Genomic DNA, 22,288 nt, shown 5'->3' with positions numbered 1-22,288 from the left:
AAAAAAAAAAAGCAACCTGGAAAATCCTCCATGAACTCAAGCAAAGTGAAATGTACTGTATACAAAGTAATAGCAATGTTCTGGGATGACCAACTATAAATGACTTTACTATTCTCAGCAGTATAATAAATCCACAACTACGCTGAAGGACTAATGATGAAAAATCCTGTCAGTATTCAGAGAAGAAAATGATTTTATCTGAATAGAGATTAAAGCATTAAAAAATAATAACAACAAATGTCTTAAATATGATTCTCGTATACATGGAAGTGTTAAATTTCATTTGCTTAAGCGATCTCCTCTACAATTTTCCTTAATTGGAAATTTTTTCAGGAATATTTAGTGCTATAATTGTTATGTTTGAGTTTTATTCCATTAATTACAATCACATACACAAAACATATATTTACCTCTTCTTTAAAGCAGTATTTCCTTTCTATTGCTTGTTTTGCTTATACTAATCTGAACCAAATTTCACCCATCCTTTATATTATATTGCCCAATTCCAAGTTTCTCCTTGAGTTTACTTCAACAATAATTTTTAAAAAATAATTGCATTTTACCCTTATCTTTTTTAAACTCACATTTTAAAAATGGTATATAATCTTTGGTCACTAACATTTATTCTATGTAAGGACTATTTTCAATAATATACCTGAGGAAGAAGTAAATATGGTATCTAATACTAATTTCTTTTTCTACTTTTAGAACAGATAACTTCAAAAATGAATGCTTTGAATACTCCTTTATGTTTTTGATAGTTTTCTCTTGTAGATTCTATTTTGTTTATTGTGCACTAATTCATATAAATCTTCTTAAACTTCTCTTAATTTTTCCTGTTTATAATTTTTATATCAAAATAATATTCAATTATACAGATGTACCACAATTCATTTAGCCATTACCCCATCAATGTGCATCTGCTTTCCATAAAAACACATATTTAAAACCAAGAACTGGAATTGTTTTAAATGGAAAAATCCTAACATTTTCCTTACTACCAATTAGAGTAGGTAACTTATGTCCTTCATCCCATTATTATTTGAAAGAGTTCTTAAAATACTAGCTATAGAAGGAGGAACCAAGATGGAGTTAAAGTAGGGACTTGCCCAAACTCTCCCCCAAACTGCTTCAAATTCCTTTAAATAATGAATTTAAGTAAATTTTAGAGCATCAGAATGATCCAAAAGACAGATGAACATTTTCCAGTGAAAGAGTTTAGAATCTCAGCAGGAAAGGTCTGTGACACCAGAGTGGGTATCCAATGTGTAATTGGTACCTTGGTACAAGCTACCCTGGGGCAGCCCTGGACCCAGCCCTGGACCCACATTTGACTCTAGCCAGACTTCTGAATCAGTGCTTCCAGACCTCTCAGCTCAGAGACACTAAAGAAGACTTGGAAGATCAGCAGAAAAGTCTGTAGAATCAGAGTGAGAACTAGTATGTAATCCCAGCACAGGCTGCACCAGTGCAGCTGTGGCACCAGCCCCAACTGTGACCCACCTTTGCCCAAATCCTGTTCCCCCCCTTGGATCCAGTTTCAGTGAGATAAGACCTCTGAATCATCAGTAGTGCTAGAGGCTTCTGGACTCTTGGCGCTGGAAACACCAAGGAGGATTTGGAAGGTCAGTGGAAAGGGTTTATGACCACAGGCTGGGATTCTGGTGCACAGTCCAAGTGCAGTCCCAGTGCAAGTCATGCCAGCTCAACAGTGGCTCAATTCCAGGGCAAGAATTGGCAGAGCAGAACTCTGTTGATTCAGCACACTAAATCTAACAGCAACTGAGGGGTAGGGACATAGCTCTAGGGCAGAAAATAGTGCTTGTAATCAGATTCCTAGAAGGATCTCTGAAAACAGCTGCACAAAACCTCTGAAGCTTGGAACAGTGTACCCTCGACTCTGGAAAGAGTCCTACTATAACAAAGAGTTAAAAGCAAAGAAATAGGATAGAAAAATGAGCAGAAAACAAATAAAGTATCTGACCATTGAAAGTTATTATGGTAACAAGGAAGATCAAAACATACACTCAGAAGATAATAAAGTCAAAGATCCTATACCCAAAGACTCCAAGAAAAATAAAAATTGGACTCAGCCCATGGAAGAGCTCAAAAGGAATCTTGATAACAGAAAGGGGGGGGGGGGAAGAGGAGGATTAGCTAGAGAATTGAGAGTGGTGCAAAAGGAAAAACAAAAATTTAATGAGGAGAATGCTTTAAAAAAGTGAAATTGCCCAATTGGGAAAAGAGGTACTAAAACTCACTGAGGAAAAGAAATCCTTAAAAATAGAATCAAACAAATGGGAACTAATGATTTTATGAGAAATCAAGATACAATAAAGCAAAACCAAAAATAAAAAATAAAAAAAAATAGAAAATATGTGAAATATTTCATTGGAAAAGCTACTGACTTGGAAAATAGATCCAGGAGAGAGAATTTTAAAATTATTGGAAATCTGAAAGTCTTTCTATAAAAAAGAGGCTGAACATCATCTTTCAAGAAATTATAAAGAAAAATTGTCCAGCTATTATAGAACCAGAGCATAAAATAGAAATTAAAAGAATCCACCAATCACCTCCTGAAAGAGATCCCAAAATGAAAACTCCTAAGAATAATATAGCCAAATTCTGGATCTCCAAGCTCAAGGAGAAAATATTGCAAGCATCCAGAAAGAAACAATTCAAGGGGAGTGGAGCCACAATCAGGATAACATGAGGTTTAGTAGTTTCTACATAAAAGGACCAGAGGACTTGGAATATGATATTCCAGAAAGCAATTGAGCAAGAATTACAACCAAGAATCATGTACCCAGCAAAACTGAGCATAATACTTCAGAGAAACTTCATAAAAATGGTTTTTTTTCAATGAAATAGAGGATTTTTAAACATTTGTATGAAAATGCTAGCTATAGCAGCATGACAATAGAAAAAAATATGATTGCTAGGAGAGACAAAATCATCCCGATTCATAGATGGAATATTAGTGTGCCTAAAATCCCCAGACTATCAGTAAAAAAACTAATTGAGATTTTTTCTAACTTCACAAAAGTTGCAGGATACAAAATATATATATAAAAAATATAATCAATGCTATCAAGAACTAACAACTTCTAGGAAGAAGCAGTAATAATAATGATTCTCTTTAAGGCAATTACAAAAAGAATAATCTAGGAATTAACTCAATAAGACAGGCAAGATTTATATACGTTAAACTAAAAATATTATTTAGAGAAAGAAAGGAAGGTTTAAATAATTGAGAAATACAATCTATCATGACTGTCAGTGACAATATAATATGAATAATTATTTTTTCTAAATTAATTTATGCATATCATGTTCTACCAATCAAATTACCAAGAGCATATTTTCTTAGAACTAGATAAAATTAGAAAATTAACTTAGAAAAAACAAAAGACCTATAATGTCAAGGGGAAAATATGTAAAAATATAAATGACACCTCTTGCTGGCCATAGAGCATTCTCTCAGGAAAGGCAGCAAAGAGGGAGGTCTGAGTTTTTACTATCTTCCTAACTTCTACCTCCAAATTCCACCCTCATCTACCAATGATAATGGGAAAATACTCCAATGCAACTTTACTCAGATCTTCTATTTCTTACTTCACTTGTCACTCATTGAAGGAAGAGAAAAGTTTATAGGAAAAGAAATCTCTTTTTTTACTGCTGTATGTACCCTTTTCTGCACAAATGACAAAAAGGAAAGAATTAAGTGGGACTTCCCACTTAATATGACCATATGCTTTCATATCACACAGCACTTGCTTCCAACCTTCTTTGTCACTTCATTTATTTATGAACATTCTCACACTCGGTCGTACCCTTCATAGCTCAATGATTCTGAAATTCTGTAGATCATCATCTGAACTCCATTTCCCATGCCTACCTCCTGATTCTTGTTCCAATCCCTTTTAACACTGCAACCCTTAGAATTTACCCATTTTTTAAACTGTGCCTTGTGGAATGCTTGTTCCATAGGTAACAAACTTTCCTTTTTCCTAAATATTCTCTTCTCCCATTTCTTCTGCCTCCTATGGATTCCTGAAATTTGTTATCTCCTGATAACACAGCCTCTCTGACCAAGTTTTCCAGTACTAAAAGCACCTTTACCTATTGCTCTCAGCATACTGGTTGTGGTATTTGTAGCGGGGTGACAATACTTCTTACTCCCCATTGCCACTTCCAGGCTGTCTTCTAATCTCCATTACTCAGTAACCTTTCTTTTAAGATTTATGATATTCATATCTATCATCCAATACAAATACTGATAGCTGTTTGCTTCACATCTCCAGGTCAGTCCCCCAATGCCTTCAATATTTGCCTCAAATCTTTCTCTCCTCTCAACTTGGGACCTCATACTAGGAGACTTCAGCACATATATTGGCTCTTTTTTCAAACATGATAACCATTTACTCATTTCTCACAATATATCCCTCTACCCCATCTCAGCCAGAAAGGAAGATTGTAGTAATCTCTTTGATTTTGCCATCACCTATGACCAGACTATCACTTATCACCAGACCCACCATCATATTCAGGAATTCCAAAATTCCCTTATACAATCATATTCTACTGGCTTTTCACCTCCTTTTCCCTTCCCTTAAAAAATTCTACTCTTCATCTATACTATGACCTCCAATCCTTTGACTCCTCAATTCTTTTCTAGGTAATCTCCTATGCAATAGTGAGTCTTTTCTTTCTTTCCTACCTTGATTCTTTAGTGAATCTGTTCAACTGAATAAAACTCTCCTCTTTTGAATCACTACCTATTTTATCATTTCACCAATTAAGGTCTATTAACTCATAGTCTTAGGTCAATCCTACCATTCACTTGCCTTTAACTATTACATATATACTAGTGAATGAAGGTGAGAAAAATCACTTGGGTACACTATAAATGAGATATATAACTTTGGGCACTACTGTAAGGAAATCCTTTGTGATCTGCCCTTCCAAATTTTTTTATTCCTTTTCAAATACTCTATGGCTTCATTTTTCTACATCATCTCAGCTAAGAGTCTTACCTTATGTATTTCAGGAAAAAAATGAGGCCATTTAAAGAAATCCTTAGTCTTTTCCCTATCATCCCACATTATTCAGTCTCTTCTTCCATTTTCTCCTCCTTCACTCCTGTCTCTAATGAAGTAGTCCAATAGTAACTCTTCTATACCCACATACCCTCCTATTCCATTCTATCTCTGTTGATAAATTGTCTCTGTTACTTATCTTCAATCTATTACTGATTTCTTCTTTACTACCTAAATACATGCCCATGCTTTGCCCAATCTTAAATGATGATCACTTGCACTTTCCTTCCCCTCTAGCTGTTGTCCTTTCTCTTTTATGCCTTTTTTGGATAAACTTTTGGAAAAGGCTAACAACACTCTTGCCTTTACTTTCTCTCTTATTCTCTTCCAAACTCTTTTCAATTCAGTTTCTGACCACATTATTCCATCAAATATTATTTATTTTAACATTTTAAAAATTTTGAGTTTCAAATTCTCCACTCTCCTGAGACTATGCACTGAGAAGGCAAACACCATGATATCAATCATACCTGTGAAAGTATGCAAAATGCATTTCCATATTTAGCCATTATCACACCAAAAAAGAAGAAAAATAAAGTGAGAAAAACATATTTCAATTTGCACTCAAAGTTTATCAATTCTTTTTTTCTGGAGATGGATAACTTTTCTTACCTGAAATCCTTTGAACTTTTCTTGGATCAGTATATTTTTCAGAGTACCTAAGTTTTTCATATTTAATAATCATTAAAATATTACTATCTACAATGTTACTATATACAACTGATTATGCTCCCCTCACTTTGCATAAATCTTTCCATATTTTTTTCTGAAAGTATCTCCTAGTTAGTTCTTACAGCAGAGCAAGACTCCATTATAATCATATAGCATAACTTGTCCAGCCATTCCCCAATTAATGGGCACCCATATCTGCAATTTCTTATTCTTTTCCACCACAAAAAGTTGCTATAAATATTTCTATACATTTAATTCCTTTTCATTTTTCTTTGATATCTTTGAGTTACAAATTTTGTGGTGTTTTGGGACAAAGGGTATATGAAGCTTTATAGTCCTTTAGATATAATTCTAAATTGTCTCCTGAATAGGTGGATCAGTTCTTGCCTCTATCAGAATTTCATTAGATGACCTATTTTTCCTGATCCCTTCTAGTATTTTTTTATTTCTGAAAAAATATGAAGTGAGACCTCAGAGTTGTAATTACTGATGATCTCTTATTTGCTACTCCTCAATCATCATTCTCTTCAACCTGTTTTAAAGACTGAAGAAAGGTTGAAGAGAATGATGATGGGCTCCTTGAGGACATAAATTGTCTTTTGTGCCTTTTTATAGCCTTAGAACTTAGTACAATTCCTAGCATAGAATTGTCCTTAAAAAAACTGAATTATTGACTGAATGATTCATTTCTAAAAATATACATAGTAACCCTAGTGAAAACAGAACATGATGAAAGAACTGATGATGGAAGAATAAGTCTGAAACAGCATGGACTGGAAAACATATTATCTATATGTAAATCAATATTATTTGTGGAGACTGAATTTAAGAATGGATATATTCTAAAAGGAAAGTAAGTAAGAGGAGAAAAGAGGAAAGAAGTGAAAGAAGACAGAGAGGGATGTTTTGTGTAGTGTAATATTAAATTCAGTGGTAAACAATAAAGGAAAATAACTCCCATTACCTATTGGGAAAGAAAAAAGATTATGAAATAATGGATGAAGTAGCAAAAGGAAAGATTTTTTACAAGGAGAAAGAAGTGAGGGAAGTCAGTTGAGGAAAAGGGTCCCACAAAGCATATTCCCATGAAGATAGAGTTGGAGGCCTTGTGATGGAAATAATCTTCAAGTATTTACAGCTTAGGAAGACCACTAACTCTTAGAGAGTATTTCTGATTCCATGAATTTCTACTTTAAGTGAAGAGAAACAAGAACTTTGTTTGGGGTGGAGTGGCAGTGAATTATATCAAGATGAGTAGGGGGGCATAGACCAAGAAAATAATTTCATGACAAATAGTTTAAAAAATCATAGGGATGGCAATAGTTAATAATGAACCATACAATGAAGAAGAGAGGATTTTTAACAAGTCAATATTATTATCCTCTTTATCTTTTGTAGGAATTGATATTTCTAAATAAAGCCCAGAAAAAAATAAGAGTAGATGGCAATATTTAAATACAATATTATGAAAATTATTTAGAAGAGAGAACTCAAAATATGTGCCTTAAGGAGTCTTAAATCCATTATTATTCTGTAAGATATGACCAGCAGGATGAATACAGAGAGGCTTGGAGAGACTTACATGTACTGATGCTAAATGAAATGAACAGAACCAGGAAATCCTTATAGACTTCAACAACAATACTATATGAGGATCAATGCTGATGGAAGTGGCTATCTTCAAGAATGAGAGGATCCAAATCAGTTCCAGCTGATTAGTAATGAACAGAATTAGCTACACCCAGCAAAAGAACATTAGTTTATATATATTTAAAAAAAAATTAAGAGTAAGAGATTGGATAGTCTAGAGGACTTCATTTATTGTTCTAAAGACCTTGCCAGCTCATATAGAGAATTTCAGCTTGATAAATTTTGCTAGCGTTGTAAATGAGTGTGGATTACAACAGAGCATTTACATATTTTCTGTTATTGTTTGCTTGAATTTTTGTTTTTCTTCCCAGGCTATTTTTACCTTCTTTCTAAATCTGATTTTTCTTGTGCAGCAAGAGAACTGTATAAATATGTATACATATATTGTGTTTAACATATACTTTAACATATTTAACATGTATGAGACTGACTGCCATCTAGGGGAGGGGATAGAGGGAAGGAGGGGAAAAGTTAGAACAGAAGTTTTTGCAAGGGTCAGTGTTGAAAAATTACTCATGCATATGTTTTCTATATAAAAAGCTATAACAAAAAATGAATGTTGAATATTGTCTTTATATGTAACTGGAAAAATAAAATACAATTTACATTTAAAAGGAGCCTTAATTCCATGAGGAATCAGAAATTAATGAATACATATAGACTATGGAAGCCAAGAATCAAAGAACAAAAATCTAAAACCCTTTCAAAACATAGGCAAAGACAGACTACATACACACACATAGAATATATATGTAATATACATAATACATATAAATATATTAAAATACATAGCATTAAATAACATATTGTAACACAGTATATGTTATTTAATGCTATATTTAAATAGCTATGCTAAAAATACATTGGAAATACATTTGAAGTTTCCCCTATATATAGAAGCCTAAACTAAAAATGCCTATTCTTTGTACTGTTGTTTGATATGGTTCTAGAAATGCTATAAATAACAATAAAAAGAAAGAAATTAAATAAATAGTTATAGGTATAAAGAAGACAAAACTATTTGCTGATTACATGATCAAAGAAACTATAACCTTTTCATTATGACTTACTTTGTTTCTGTGTCCTTTTCTTGGATTCTCAACTACCTGGGAAGATTTATGAAGCTTGAGCTGAGAAAATTGGGGAATTTTGAATTCCAGGGCATTGTGGTAGTTATTGGACAAACAACACTTTCCTGGTCCCTAGTTTAGTCTTCAGAGATTAAAATTGAGAGGTATGTGGAGTATTCACCATGAGGGAGAGTTATAAGCCTAGTACCTCAGAAATCTAGTTTATAAAAAAAAGATTAAAAATAAGAGATTGGATAGTCCAGAGGATCCCATTTACTTTTCTAAAGACTTTGGTAGCTCAAACTGAGAATTTCAGCTTGATAAATGGGAAGGTCTTTAGCTAAGACTTTGGAGGGAACTAGGTAAGAGAACATGAAAAGAAGAATTTTTGCTAGTCTTGTAAAGACTTTCTAGAATAATGATAGCAAAGGAAAGCCTACAAACTTTAATTTAAAAGGGCACAGCAGCCCTTAGTCTTCTGCAGAGGAAGAAATAGTAGAGTATTTTAACTGAGACATAAGTTAAGTAACACTAAATAGCACAACATCCAATAGGGAATATTGATATAACCACATAATATGTAATCTGCAACATCCAGCCATGTGACATCTGAACAGTATTACTTTTTCAACTGCTATATAGGACTCTGCACAGAAATGACACACTTTAGCAGCCAGCAAAGAAATATTTGGTGGTGTCTATGAAACTTTGCAAGCAACATTCAGTGGAGTAAGATCATGTGGAAATTGTGATATCAGAGAAGACTACAAACCAGTGGGGGACATCCCTGATGGGCGTATCATCATCATCATCATCATCATCATCATCATCATCATCATCACATTCATAGAGTGCTTACTATGTGCTAGTACTAAATGCTTTTATAATTATTTTCTCATTTTATCCTCACAACAATCCTGAGAGAGAGATTTCCCATTTAATAAATGAGGATACTGGAGCAAACAGAAATTAAGTGGCTTGCCCAGAATTGTGAGCAAGGGCCTGAGATCAGATTTGAATTCAGATTTTCCTGAATCTGTGGAGCAGTGTTCCACTTTTATGGGAAAAAATATTCCAGGGTAACGTTTTTAACAATGCTAGTTCATTAATTTTTACTTTGAACTATGTCTCTGGCTGACTACTGAAAATTTTAAAAAATCATCAATGGGTTCTCATGAAGAATGACTATTGGGGTCACATGAAGTTCTTTAAACCTGTGATAAATGATTTCTGGGGTACCATCTCTGAGTATTGGGGATTAACCCAGTCTGTGACTACTTCGAAATGGACTTTATGTAGATAGTATTGAGAGATACCTTCAAGGGGCTGAGGCAAGTAGGAGAACCATTAAAGTCAAAAACACCCAACTGCAAAATATTTATAAAGATCTTGTTTTAAGTCTTAACTGTACTATGCACAAATGGGAATAAAATTTAATAACACTGGTTTTACCTAGAAAAAACTTATATGAATTGATGCATAGTGAAGTGAACAGAATCAGGAGAATGTTATACACAATAACAGCAATATTGTTCAATGAAGAAATGTGCATGACTTAGATATTCTCAGCAGTATAATGATCCAAGAGAATCCCAAAGGACTAATGATGAAACATACTATTTATCTCCTGAAAAAGAATTGAGATTTTTTTTTTAGTACAGGATGAAGCATATATATTTTTTTCTTTTATTTAAGGCTTCTGGTATAAAATGACTAATATGAAAATGTTTTATATAATGGCACATATATACCCTATATTTGATTGTTTGCCATCTCAGGGAGGTAGGAAAGAAAAAAGGGATGGAATTTGGAACTCAAAACTTTAAGTAAAAATGATAAAATAACATAAAAAAGAAATATGTGAGACTAAAATGATACTGGTTACAAAGGGCTTTAAATGATAAATATATAATTTTGTATTTGATGCTTAAGATTATAGGGAGTCACTGGAATTCACTGGAAAGTAAAATTATGAAGTCTGTACTTTAAAAAAACATTTTTGTCAATTATATGGAGGAGGAATTGCAATGGGAAAAATAGTGAGGTAGAGAAACCAATTAGGCTTTTAGGCTTTTACAATAGTTCAGATAAAACATAATGAATATTTGATTTAGGGTTGTGACTGCGTCAGTGAAAAAAGGGGACCAATGTAAGGGATATTTTAGAAGTAGAAATTATAAAATTTAGCAACTGATTGAACATGTGGAATGAATGATAGTAAGAATTAGATATGCAATGAAAGGAAGGGGGAACCATAATATAACTTTGACGTTTTTACCATGGGAGAATGAAATATTGATTTGGATCTGATATGGAAGTTTGGTTTGGAAGAAGGGTGAGTTTTGAGGGGAAAGCAAACGAATTTTGTTTTGTTCAGGTTGAGATGCTTATTAGATATTTAGTTCAAGTTTTCCAAACAAACAGTTTATGATATAGGAATGAAACTTGGGAGAAAAACAAGATTTAATATAAAAATTGGGGAAATATCAGTTTAAAGAAATAATTAAATCTATGTATATTGATGATGTAAATAAATGGAGAATACAGAAAGAAAAGAGGGGGAGGATTCTGAGAAGATGGTGGAATAAATTAATAAATTTCAAGCTCTTCAGATTTCCCCCACAAACAGAACAAATTTGCTTCTCCTAGCAAACATAGACTGGTAAAAATAAAAAAGACTTGGAGTAGAACTGAGGTCCTCCTAGGGCAATCCAAGAAGATCCAAAGAAAGCCCCCAGGCCAGGTATTAATCTGTGTGAATTGCTAACACCTATTGTTCATCTCCACAGAAACAGCTAGTGCAGATCCCAGGAGTAGCTGGGCTTGGCTGGAGCTTCAATAGGAACCACAGAGACTTTCACCTCCTGGACTGTGTGTGGAATTGGGATCTGAGTCTTTGAAAACAGAGGATTAGGAACACCAGGCCCAGCTGTGCTGTATGAGATGTAGCCCTGGACAGGAAAGAGCCTGGACATCCAAAGAGTGGGGCAGGGACACTATTGGTTGTGGGTACTTGTAGGATGGGGAAGCTCTTAGTTTGGGGTTCCAGGTCAGAGGAGAGAGCAGAAGTGAAGGCGGAGGCACCATTCCCTCCAGCCCACAATTAAAGATATAAACTAATACTTCTCAATAAAAAAAATTAACCAGTAAAGAAGAAAGATCCAAATCATAGAAACTTACTATGGGAATAGGAAAGACCAGATTCATCTTCAGAGGAGGACAATGAAAAAAAAATTTTCTTCTACCGCAAGAATAATGTTAAATGAATCTCTGCTCAGAGAAAATTTAGGAAGAATTCAGAAGGGAATTTAAAAATTAAATGAGATACACTGAGAAAAACTAAAAATAAAAACCATCCAAGAAAAACAAAATTATATTTTAAAAAATTATCCAACTAGAAAAGGAAATACAGACTCTTAAAGACAAAAATAACACTTTGAAAATTAGAATTTGGCAAGGGGAAGAGACCAAGAAATAACAAAATGGAATATAAAGAATGAAAAAAAAAACCAATATGTGAAGCATAAGAAAAATATAAGAAAAACAGATTAAGAAGGAAAAAAATAGTTTTATCACCTGAAAGCTGTGAACAAAAAAAGAACCTCGACAAAATAATGTAAGAAATAATCCAAGAAAATTGTCCTGGAGTGATAGAATATGAGGTGAAAGTAGAAATGGAAAGAGTCCATTGATAGCCACATCAAAAAGATCCTTTGTGGAAAAAACATAGAAATATTATTGCCAAATTTCAGCCCCTAGATCAAAAAGAAAATTTTTCAACAAATGAGGGGAAAAAAAATCAAATATGTTGAAGCTGTAATGAAAATTGTACAGGGTTTGTCAGTAGCCACAATAAAAGATCACAAATCCTGGAATCATATCTACTAACACTTAAAAGAACTAGGTCTGCAAAAGCAGCTAGATGGCACAATAGAGCACTGGCCTTCAAATCAGGAGGACATGTGTTCAAATCCAGCCTCAGAAACTTAATATTTACTAGTTGTATGATCCTTGAAAAATCACATAACTACAATTGCCTTGCCAAAAAAACTAGATCTGTGGTCAAAAATATCATATCTAGCGAAATTATCCATAATATTGAATGTAAAAAAATGAACATTCAGAAAACTTGCAGATTTTCAGGACTTTATTTTAATCAAGCCTGAACTCAATAGAAAATTTAACATTTAAGAGTCAATATCCAAAATTAATTTCAAGGAATTTAAAATGAATAAATTAATTTTGTTTTTTTTTTAAATTAGATATGTATACCTTGTGTTTAAGATTGACATCAATAATTGAATAGCTCCAAAGAAAGATGCATACAGATGAGGTTCAGAAGAAGAAAACACAAAAAACTTTAGAAGGGGGGAGGACGTCTGCTGGTACTGAAAATTCCCTCACAATGGGAATGAGTTAAATAGGCAACACTACATATACACCACAAAGAGTATAGCACTCTTCAAAATCTATAAAGAAATAAGGGGAGGAGGGAATGGCAGAAGGGGATGCAAAGGGTGAGGGGAAAAGAAAAAGTGATCCATAAGGTGGGTAGATGTTAAGTAATAACAAGACAAGTTAAGGAGCAGAATTAAAATGGAAAAGTTAGCAGAGATACTGTGTGTATTTGTGTGTGTGTGTGTGCCTGAATATATGCAGATATGTATGCATGTTGCTCTATGTATATGTTTATATAGATATATGTATGTGTGTATGTGTGTCTGTGGATGGGTGTGAATGTATATTACATTATATATCTATATATATGGGGAGAGTATGTGTGTACATGTGTGCATCTGAATATCTATTAAATATGTCTGTCCTTAGTTATAGCCTGTTTGGAGGAGGTGAGGGAGGAGGAATGGGAGGAGGAAAAATAATAAAGTAAAAAAAGTTGTGTAGCATAGAACAAAAGAACAACCTACAAGGAAGCAAAGAAAAGATGGGCACTCATAAATATAAGTTCTTCTACTATTATATATTCTTTTTTGAACTGGAAATTTATTGTTGTACATTTTGAATTCTCCCTGATGTTCTGCTAGGCACATGCCAATTTTCTGTTCTGTTTTGTTTTCCTTTTCTGTCTTTCTTATTTTTATCCTTTTAAAAAAATAAACAGAAAATTTAATTTTTTTAAAAGAGAAAATAGCAAGAAGTTACTAGAGGTACAGCTGAAGTCAGAGTTATAATATGGGTCCCTCATTAAAATACTGATAAGATTGAAAATGACAACTTCCAGAATTAATTCAATTAAATAATGCTTACCACCATCCTCTGTATTTGACGGAAATCATACTACTCTGATGTCTCATCATGATATGTAGTTAACATTAGGTTGTCCAGATTTTTTTCAGTAAGCATAGGTTTTAGAAAATACTATCAAGATGGAAATGTAGTTTTGTTAAATTTAAAGAAGTTAATGAAGCAAAGTTTAACTTAAAGTCTCATAATCTCACAAGCTATGTGTTCAAAGGACTCCAAGGAATATATATATATAATTTCTTCTTTAGAAATTCACTCTACAATGTCTCTGATAAGTGAACATCCAACTTTTGCTAAAAGATAATTCATGATAAATAATTCACCACACCTGGAAGTCTCCCATTTTGCTTCTGGATTGCTTTTAAATCCTTAGGAGGTGTTTCCATATATCCTGCTTAAATCTTTCCCTATCTAATTTCTACTCATTTCATCCTAGTTCTTCCTTCTGGAGTTAAACACAAGTCTAATGCCTCTTTTAAGGGATAATGTTCAGTTCAATTGAAAAAGTATTCATTAAACAAGTACTATGTATGAGTCAATGTTTTAGGCATTAAGAATACAAAAACAAACCAAAAAAAGTACCTGATCTCAAAAAATTTATATTGTTCTATATCCACTACACCTTTCCCCCCCCTATACTATATAGCCACAGTTCTTTAATTGGTCTTCTTTTTTTTTTAAACCTTACCTGGCCAATCTACTTTGGAAACATTCCAGTTTATTAATATCTCTTTCTCATTGCTAAATGCCACTTTGCTGATAAAACCTGAAAAATGGCAGAGCAGAGTGAAAATATCATCTCTCTTATTTTGGATATGATGCTTCTCTTATAGTTATATACTACTAAAAGATACTGAACTGAAAGTCCACTAAAATTCCAAGATCCTTTGATTGAAAAAACTTACTACTTATTACCATCCTATTTCAATCAAGGAATGATATTTTTGGTCATAAAAAATAATGAAATTTTCAATAGTAATAATAACAAACTAGCATCCATATAGCTCATATTATATGTTAAGCACTCTGCTAAGTGTGCTACAAATATTTCATTTTTTTCACAACACTGGCAATTGGGTCTTATCATTATTATCATTATTTTATAGTTGAGAAAATTAGAGCAAGGAGAAGTTAAGTGACTTGTTCAGAACTACATAGATAGCAAATATCTAGAGTTAGATTTTAATCCAGATCTTCCTGACTTTAGAGCCAGCCCAATAGTCCATCTCCATCACTAAGAGAAGAGAGGCTTCACTAACTTTTTAAAAGCATTTACCATTTGCAAGGTACTATTCTAAATTCTGGAGACAAAAGAGAAAATAAAAAAAAATTATCAAACCTCAAAGAATAATTCTATTCCATTCTAATATAGTTGACATCATGTAAATTATTAGGTATATAGAAGACATATCTAGGAGATGAAAGTAATCTGAAAAGTAAAGCATTAGCAACTGAAATGGGGGTGGAGCAGTCCAGTAAAAGATTCCTGCAAAAAGAAAACTATTAGCTATGCATTGAAGAAAACCTGGGAACTAAAAGATTGAGGTAAAAAAGAATTCCAAGCACAGAAGATGACCAACTCAAAATTTTTGAGGCAGAAAGTGGTGTGTTTTTTTTTTTATTGGAGGAATGACAAGTAGACCAGTTTAGCTCAGTTTCAAAAGGTATAGAGGATATTAAGATATAAGAAGGAAAAAAAGGTAGAAAAGGAACATCATATAGAGTCTTTTAAATGTCAGTCAGAAGACTTTAATCCTGTAGGTGACAGGGAACTCACTGAGGTGATCCCAAATGTGATGATAGAGCTTATTGAACAAAAGTTTATATGATCAGACTTACATTTTAGAAAAAATCTTGTTGGCAACTTAGTGAATTGTAGATTGGAGTGAGAAGAGACAAGGAGATCAGTTAGAAAACTATTTTGATAGTCTTGCAGAGAGGTGATAAGGCCTTTTTTCTAGAATTGGATATATATGATTGAAGAGAAGGAAATGCATAGTCCCCTATTTTTTAGGAAATAAAAATTCCCATATTGGGCAAATGGATCAATGCATGAGGCAACTGAGAGCAAAAAATGGATGACAACACTAATATTGAATTTGGATGATTGGAAGGAAGTGTCAACAGGAATCAAGAAGTTTATAAAGGGAAGCATGTTGGGGAAAAGATGAGTTCTGTCTAGTGTGTATTGAGATGTCAGAAAATAGTTGGAAGTACACAACTTACATAAATAGAGAGATTTATATATGGCTATATGGATTTATTTATTTATTTGTGGATTATGGAATCATCTGCATAGAAATGATCATTAAAGTCATTGGAATTGATGAAAATATCAAATGAGATAGTATAGAACAAAAAGAAAAAGAGGCCCAGGAGACAGGCTTGGATGACACCCAAGTTAAAGAGACTAACATGTATGAAGAACTGCACAGGGATGCTTAAAAATTATAGTGGAAAGAGAACCAGGAGATCAGTGTCATGAAAACCTAAACAGGAAAAAGTATGCAGAAGGGAAAGGTTATGGACAGTGGGTTTTTTGTTTGTTTGTTTGTTTTAATAACTTTTTATTGACAGGACCCATGCCTGGGTAATTTTTTTTTAATAACATTATCCCTTGCACTCACTTCTATTTCAACTTTTCCTCTCCCTCGCTTCACCCTCTCCCCCAGGTGGCAAGTAGTCCTATCTATACATGTTGAATATTTCACCGTATATCCTCAATATATGTGTGCAGAACCGAACAGTTCTCTTGTTGCACAGGAAGAATTGGATTCAGAAGGTAAAAAATAACCTGGGAAGAAAAATAAAGATGCAAACAGTTTACCTTCATTTCCCAGTGTTCTTTCTTTGGGTGTAGTTGTTTCTGTCCATCCATGATCAATTGAAACTGAGTTAGATCTCTTTGTCGAAGAAATCCTCCTCCATCAGAATACATCCTCATACATTATTGTTGAAGTATATAATGATCTCCTGGTTCTGCTCATTTCACTTAGCATCAGTTCATGTAAGTCTCGCCAGTCCTCTTTGTAGTCATCCTGCTGGTCATTTCTTACAGAACAATAATATTCCATAACATTCATATACCACAATTTACCCAGCCATTCTCCAATTGATGGGCATCCATTCATTTTCCAGTTTCTAGCCACTACAAACAGGACTGCCACAAATATTTTGGCACATACAGGTCCCTTTCCCTTCTTTAGTATCTCTTTGGGGTATAAGCCCAGTAGTAACACTACTGGATCAAAGGGTATGCACAGTTTGATAACCTTTTGAGCATAGTTCCAAATTGCTCTCCAGAATGGCTGGATGTATTCATAATTCCACCAACAATGTATCAGTGTCCCTGTTTTCCTACATCCCCTCCAACATTCCCCATTATCTTTCCCTGTCATTCTAGCCAATCTGACAGGTGTGTAGTGGTATCTCAGAGTTGTCTTAAGGTTATGGACAGTGTTAAAGACTACAGAGAAGTCAGAGTATGAGGATTTGGGAAAGGCCATTTGATTTGGCAGTGAAGAAAGTACTGGTAGTGAGAAGAGAGAAGGAGACAGAGAAAGGGGAAAGAAGGAGAGAGAGAGAGAGAGAGAGAGAGAGAGAGAGAGAGAGAGAGAGAGAGACAGAGATGGAGACAGGGATATAGGGAAACAGGGAGAGAGGAAGAGGTAGAGAGAGGAGAGGGAGAGAGAAGGAGAGGAAGAGGGAGAGGAAGAAGGAAAGAAAAAGAGAGAGGGAGAGGGAGAGGAAGAGAGAGAGAGAGAAAGGGAGAGGGAGAGGAAGAGAGAGAGAATGAGAGAGAGAGAGAGAGAGAGAGAGAGAGAGAGAGAGAGAGAGAGAGAGAGAGAACGAACAAATTCATGACTTTAGGAGCCAACTTGCAGAAGATTTAGGATTAAGAAAAAAGTGTAGATGGTGTTCTCAAGGAGATTAAGCATGAAAGGAAGGAGAGAAAAAGAAGAATAGCTGGGGAGGATGGTAAGAGTGCATGATAGTTTTAGGAGATTGGATGAGACATGGACTGTTTTTAGGGAGTAGGCAAAGAACTACTTTGTTGGTAAGGAGATCTTGAATATGAGAGAAGTGTGTGTGTATGTAAGAAAGACAGTGAGGGACAGAGACAGAGAGATAATGGGACAGAAAAAGAGAAAGAGAATGATAGTCCACTTTTTTAAAAGTCTGAGATGAGGAAAGAGAAATAGTGAAAGAACATGTCTGAATGATACGAGATTAGGAAGAGAGATAAAGGCAAAGTTCTCAGCAAATGAGCTTTATTTATTTATTTTTTTTTTTTTGGTGATGTATAAAAACGTTCATTGGCTAAAATAGTGGTAGATGGAGTTGCTGTGGAAACTTTGAAAAGAAATGAGGTTTGAAACAGCTGCTAGAGAGTAAAATAGAATGTTTCCTTAACTGCATTGAGGACCCAATTGATATCAAATAACATAAATTTGTATTGGATTCACTCAGCAGTTTCAAGATATCTTCCATTTCCATTTAGAAGCCTGTAAAAAGAAGCAAAAAGATTGTGAATTATCCAGAATTTGGGACAAGGAAATAATGGATAGTGTAGAAAATAGGGTAGCATTTATCTGGTCCACCAAAAGATCAAAATAGGGAAGTTTTGAGAATAAAGTTAGTATAGGGGTGAAGGTCCAGGAAAGAACTAAAGGGAATGATTGGTTTGCATTTTGCATAAGTAAAGATAGTATTCACAGCTATTAATTGCAGATGTTCTTTAAGGTACTAAACAGAACAATGAGTGAATAATATGCAAGTATTTTAAGTAAAATATAAAAATCACTTAGAAGGTACTTAATGGGAAGTGTCTATATGGAATGTACAGTATAATGTTTTCCTTGAAGCATAGTTCTAAGGGATCAAGCAACATCCTATTACCTCTATAAACATTTGATCAATCAGGATAAATTGGAAAAAAAAAACCCAAAACAAAACTTAAGCTCTTTCTTTGAAAGAGAGTACAGATATAGGAAGCATGATCAATTCAGTCAATCATCCCAGATGTCTTGTCTATAGGATACCAAGTATCCAGACAGTAGGGAACACAGAGATGATTGACTGATTTATCCTCCATTATTCATTCATTATTAAACATATGTAGAAACAGATGTGAGAAAAAATTATGAGCATTTTTTAGCACCAAGAATGATAGGTAGAAGAAATGTTTTAAGAGGCATGCAGTGATGGGCTTTGGGAGAAAAAAAAAATTATATTTTTAAAGTTGCATGCAATAAAGAGAAAAAGTCCTGGATTTTAAGGAAGAAAGGTTATTATATTTATTAGACCAAGAGCATGTATGCACACACACACACACACACACACACACAAGGAATGGGCAGTTAAGTTTCTACATGCTGTATGAGAATGCTTACCAAGCATTCTAGCAATGTTCCAAATGAGCTTAACAGCTTGCTCTTGTTTGCCAAATCTCCACTAATGTATATAACCTCTCTATCGTGAGTCATTAACTTTCTTAGTATCACTGTGTCGCTCAACATTTCCCACGTAAAGTAATTACTTAGCAGTCTCTCCTGTGTGGCTGGATTAGCTGGACTCTGAAAGTCTCCTTGAAAAGGAGTGAGTTGCTTAAAGGAGCTAATATTTACCACAGAAATGATCTTGATGTCATGTTAAGGCTGAGAAATTAAATGTTCAAAAGTGAAGAAGGAATCGAAGAGTCAACGTTCTCTGCCAAGTTGCTATTTGACTGTGCTGCATGTGTTGTATTAAGAACTTGGGGGATGTGTTGATGTCATATCATAATGTCTCATTACAGTGATGAAATCTCTATTTGGCTAAATATGTAAAGAAGGAAAGACTGTTTCTGAAGGCTCAGCTGAGTAGCTAATGATGCACTCTGAGAACATGAACACTTTGCATGTTTGAAAGTAGATGTTTGCTATTAGTAAATCTATTTCTTTTACACAGTAGCTAGAGTTGGGATTAAAGCAAGGGTAAGAATGACCTCAGCACTGAAAGGTTTGTTGCTATATGGGAAAGTTAATTACATATGGAAAGATCTTCTTTTCCTAAGCTGAACATTGACTACCAATTAATTACCCAATCCGAGGGAGTGCTTGTAGCTCAGTATACATCTACCATCACTGCTGGCAAAGCAGCCCAAAGTACATCAATAACATATTGGGGTATGATTTTTTTTATTTTATTATATGAAGATGTCTTTAGTCAAGCACCATTTCTTAACTTAAAAATACTTTACTGTTAGGGTTAGAGGATAGAACCTGTGGTTCCCTTTAATACAGTATTTCTCCCAAATGAGAAAATTTTCAGGTCAGTGATGCTTCTATGGTAAATTAAGTCATTTCCCCAAAAGAGACCATAATGCATTAAGTGATGTGTAATGCTTGTATCATATTCTATTGCTTAGTACAATGTCTAGAACATAGTAATCATTTAATAACTTCTTGTGCTCTGATAGAATATTGAAATATTTTATCAAGAGTTTCTTTATATAACAAAAAGACCTCTATAAATTTATGGAGCATCCTTTCCCTCTAAAGGTGTTTTCTTTTTGTTTGTGCTAATTTGTTTACATTCTGTCTAGTCTATTAGAATGTAAATTCCTTGAAGGAAGGCAATTTTTTTTACCTTTTATTTTCATTTGCAGTTCTTAGCACAGTGCCTGGTACCTAATAAGCACTTAGTAAATGCTTGTTGGTTGATTTATTGATGTGCTGAACACCTTACAAAGGGGGAAGATCGCATTATCTGGTGAAGATATTGTTAATCTTGTTAAGGAAAATATTGTCAATTTAAAATGGGATGAATTACATGAAGAGTATAATTATGAATTAATAGGAGAAATTATAATTGATATTAAAAAACTGATCTGGAAAAATATAATTTAGAAATCAACAAATTATCTGAAAAACATGATTAAATATGTCTATATACTATATTTCAAGAGTTATAAGTATTACTACTAAATAAATAAAACCATTGGGGGAAAAGGACAAAATAAATATACAAAAATAATGAACCAATCACTTCTTAAAATCAGAAAGAAAACTCCCCAAAAATGTCATAATCAAAATCAAGACTTCCCTTGTTAAAAAAAATAAATATTCTTGCAAACATTTATAAAGAGGCAGTTCAAGAACCAGTAAATTAAAGTCAAAACTAGCAAGAGATGGGTAGGAACTTTGAATTACAATGACAAATGCCCATAAAGCATAGAAAGATAAATTTGTTTGAATAACTGTAAAGAGCTATATGATGATGTATGCTGATGTTCTGATAGAGGAAGAAAAATACAAAGTGTCCTGTAAGAATTAGAATATCCTCAAAGAGTATAGAAGAAATTAGAGGTCTTGGAGTTGTATAGGTTCTATCATCAAGTTTTGAACGAAAGGAGAAAGGCAGGAGAAATGGACACATTAGTGTATAAAGGAGAGGAAAAGGGAAATAGAATTTGCTATTTTGTCTCTATTAAGCTGTGGGAGGAGTATATGAACATGAAAGTAAACATCAAATGAGTCTTAATTGTTATACCACAGTTCCCAGTTTCCATAATTATCCTGACCCAGTCCTGACTCAGTTTCTATGCTTCAGTTCAAAGCTTAGTCCTGCAAAACCTCCCCTCCCTCTTTATCAGAACATTTGATAAGGATAAAAGATCTTATGTTTTAGAATATCAGAATGCTTCTCCCCATCTCTGGGGTTCCTCCTCCCATGCCTCCCCTCACCCTGTCAAAACCAGATTTTTCAGAGTCCCATTCCACTCTTAGCACCCTGACTCCACCCTGCCTCAGTCTACCCCCCACCCCCATCCCAGTTTGAGCCACATGTGTATAGAGGTCATTGAGAACTCTCATTGTTTGTTGGCTTCTTGGAGACAATAGTCTCATTCAGCCCTGTGACCAAATCATGGATCCATTTGGTCCCAGTAAATCTCTCCCATTGAATAAATTATTAAATACTCTCTAATTGCTATCTTGCCTCAGTTTCTCCAGCATTACACAATCATCAGAAATCCTTCTAGAAGAATTGCATATATACATACACACACACAGTATAACATTTTTTAAAAAATAACTTTTTATTGACAGAACCCATGCCAAGGTAATATTTTTATAACATTATCCTTTGGACACACTTCTGTTCTGATTTTTCCCCTCCCTCCCTCCATCCTCTCCCCCAGATGGCAAGCAGTCCTATACATGTTAACTATGTCACAGTATATCCTAGATACAATATATGTGTGCAGAACTGAACAGTGTTCTTGTTGCACAGGGAGAATTGGATTCAGAAGGTATAAATAACCCGGGAAAAAAAACAAAAATGCAAGCAGTTTATATTCATTTCCCAGTGTTCTTTCTTTGGGTGTAGCTTCTTCTGTCCATCATTGATCAATTGGAACTGAATTAGCTCTCTTTATCGAAGAGATCCACTTCCATCAGAATACATCCTCAAATAGTATCGTTGTTGAGGTATATAATGATCTCCTGGTTCTGCTCATTTCACTTAGCATCAGTTCATGTAAGTCCCACCAGA

The sequence above is a fragment of the Antechinus flavipes genome, chromosome 1 (genome assembly GCF_016432865.1).
Source record: "Antechinus flavipes isolate AdamAnt ecotype Samford, QLD, Australia chromosome 1, AdamAnt_v2, whole genome shotgun sequence".
In the NCBI taxonomy this organism is placed as follows: Eukaryota; Metazoa; Chordata; class Mammalia; order Dasyuromorphia; family Dasyuridae; genus Antechinus; species Antechinus flavipes.
Note: the sequence above shows the minus strand (reverse complement) of the source record.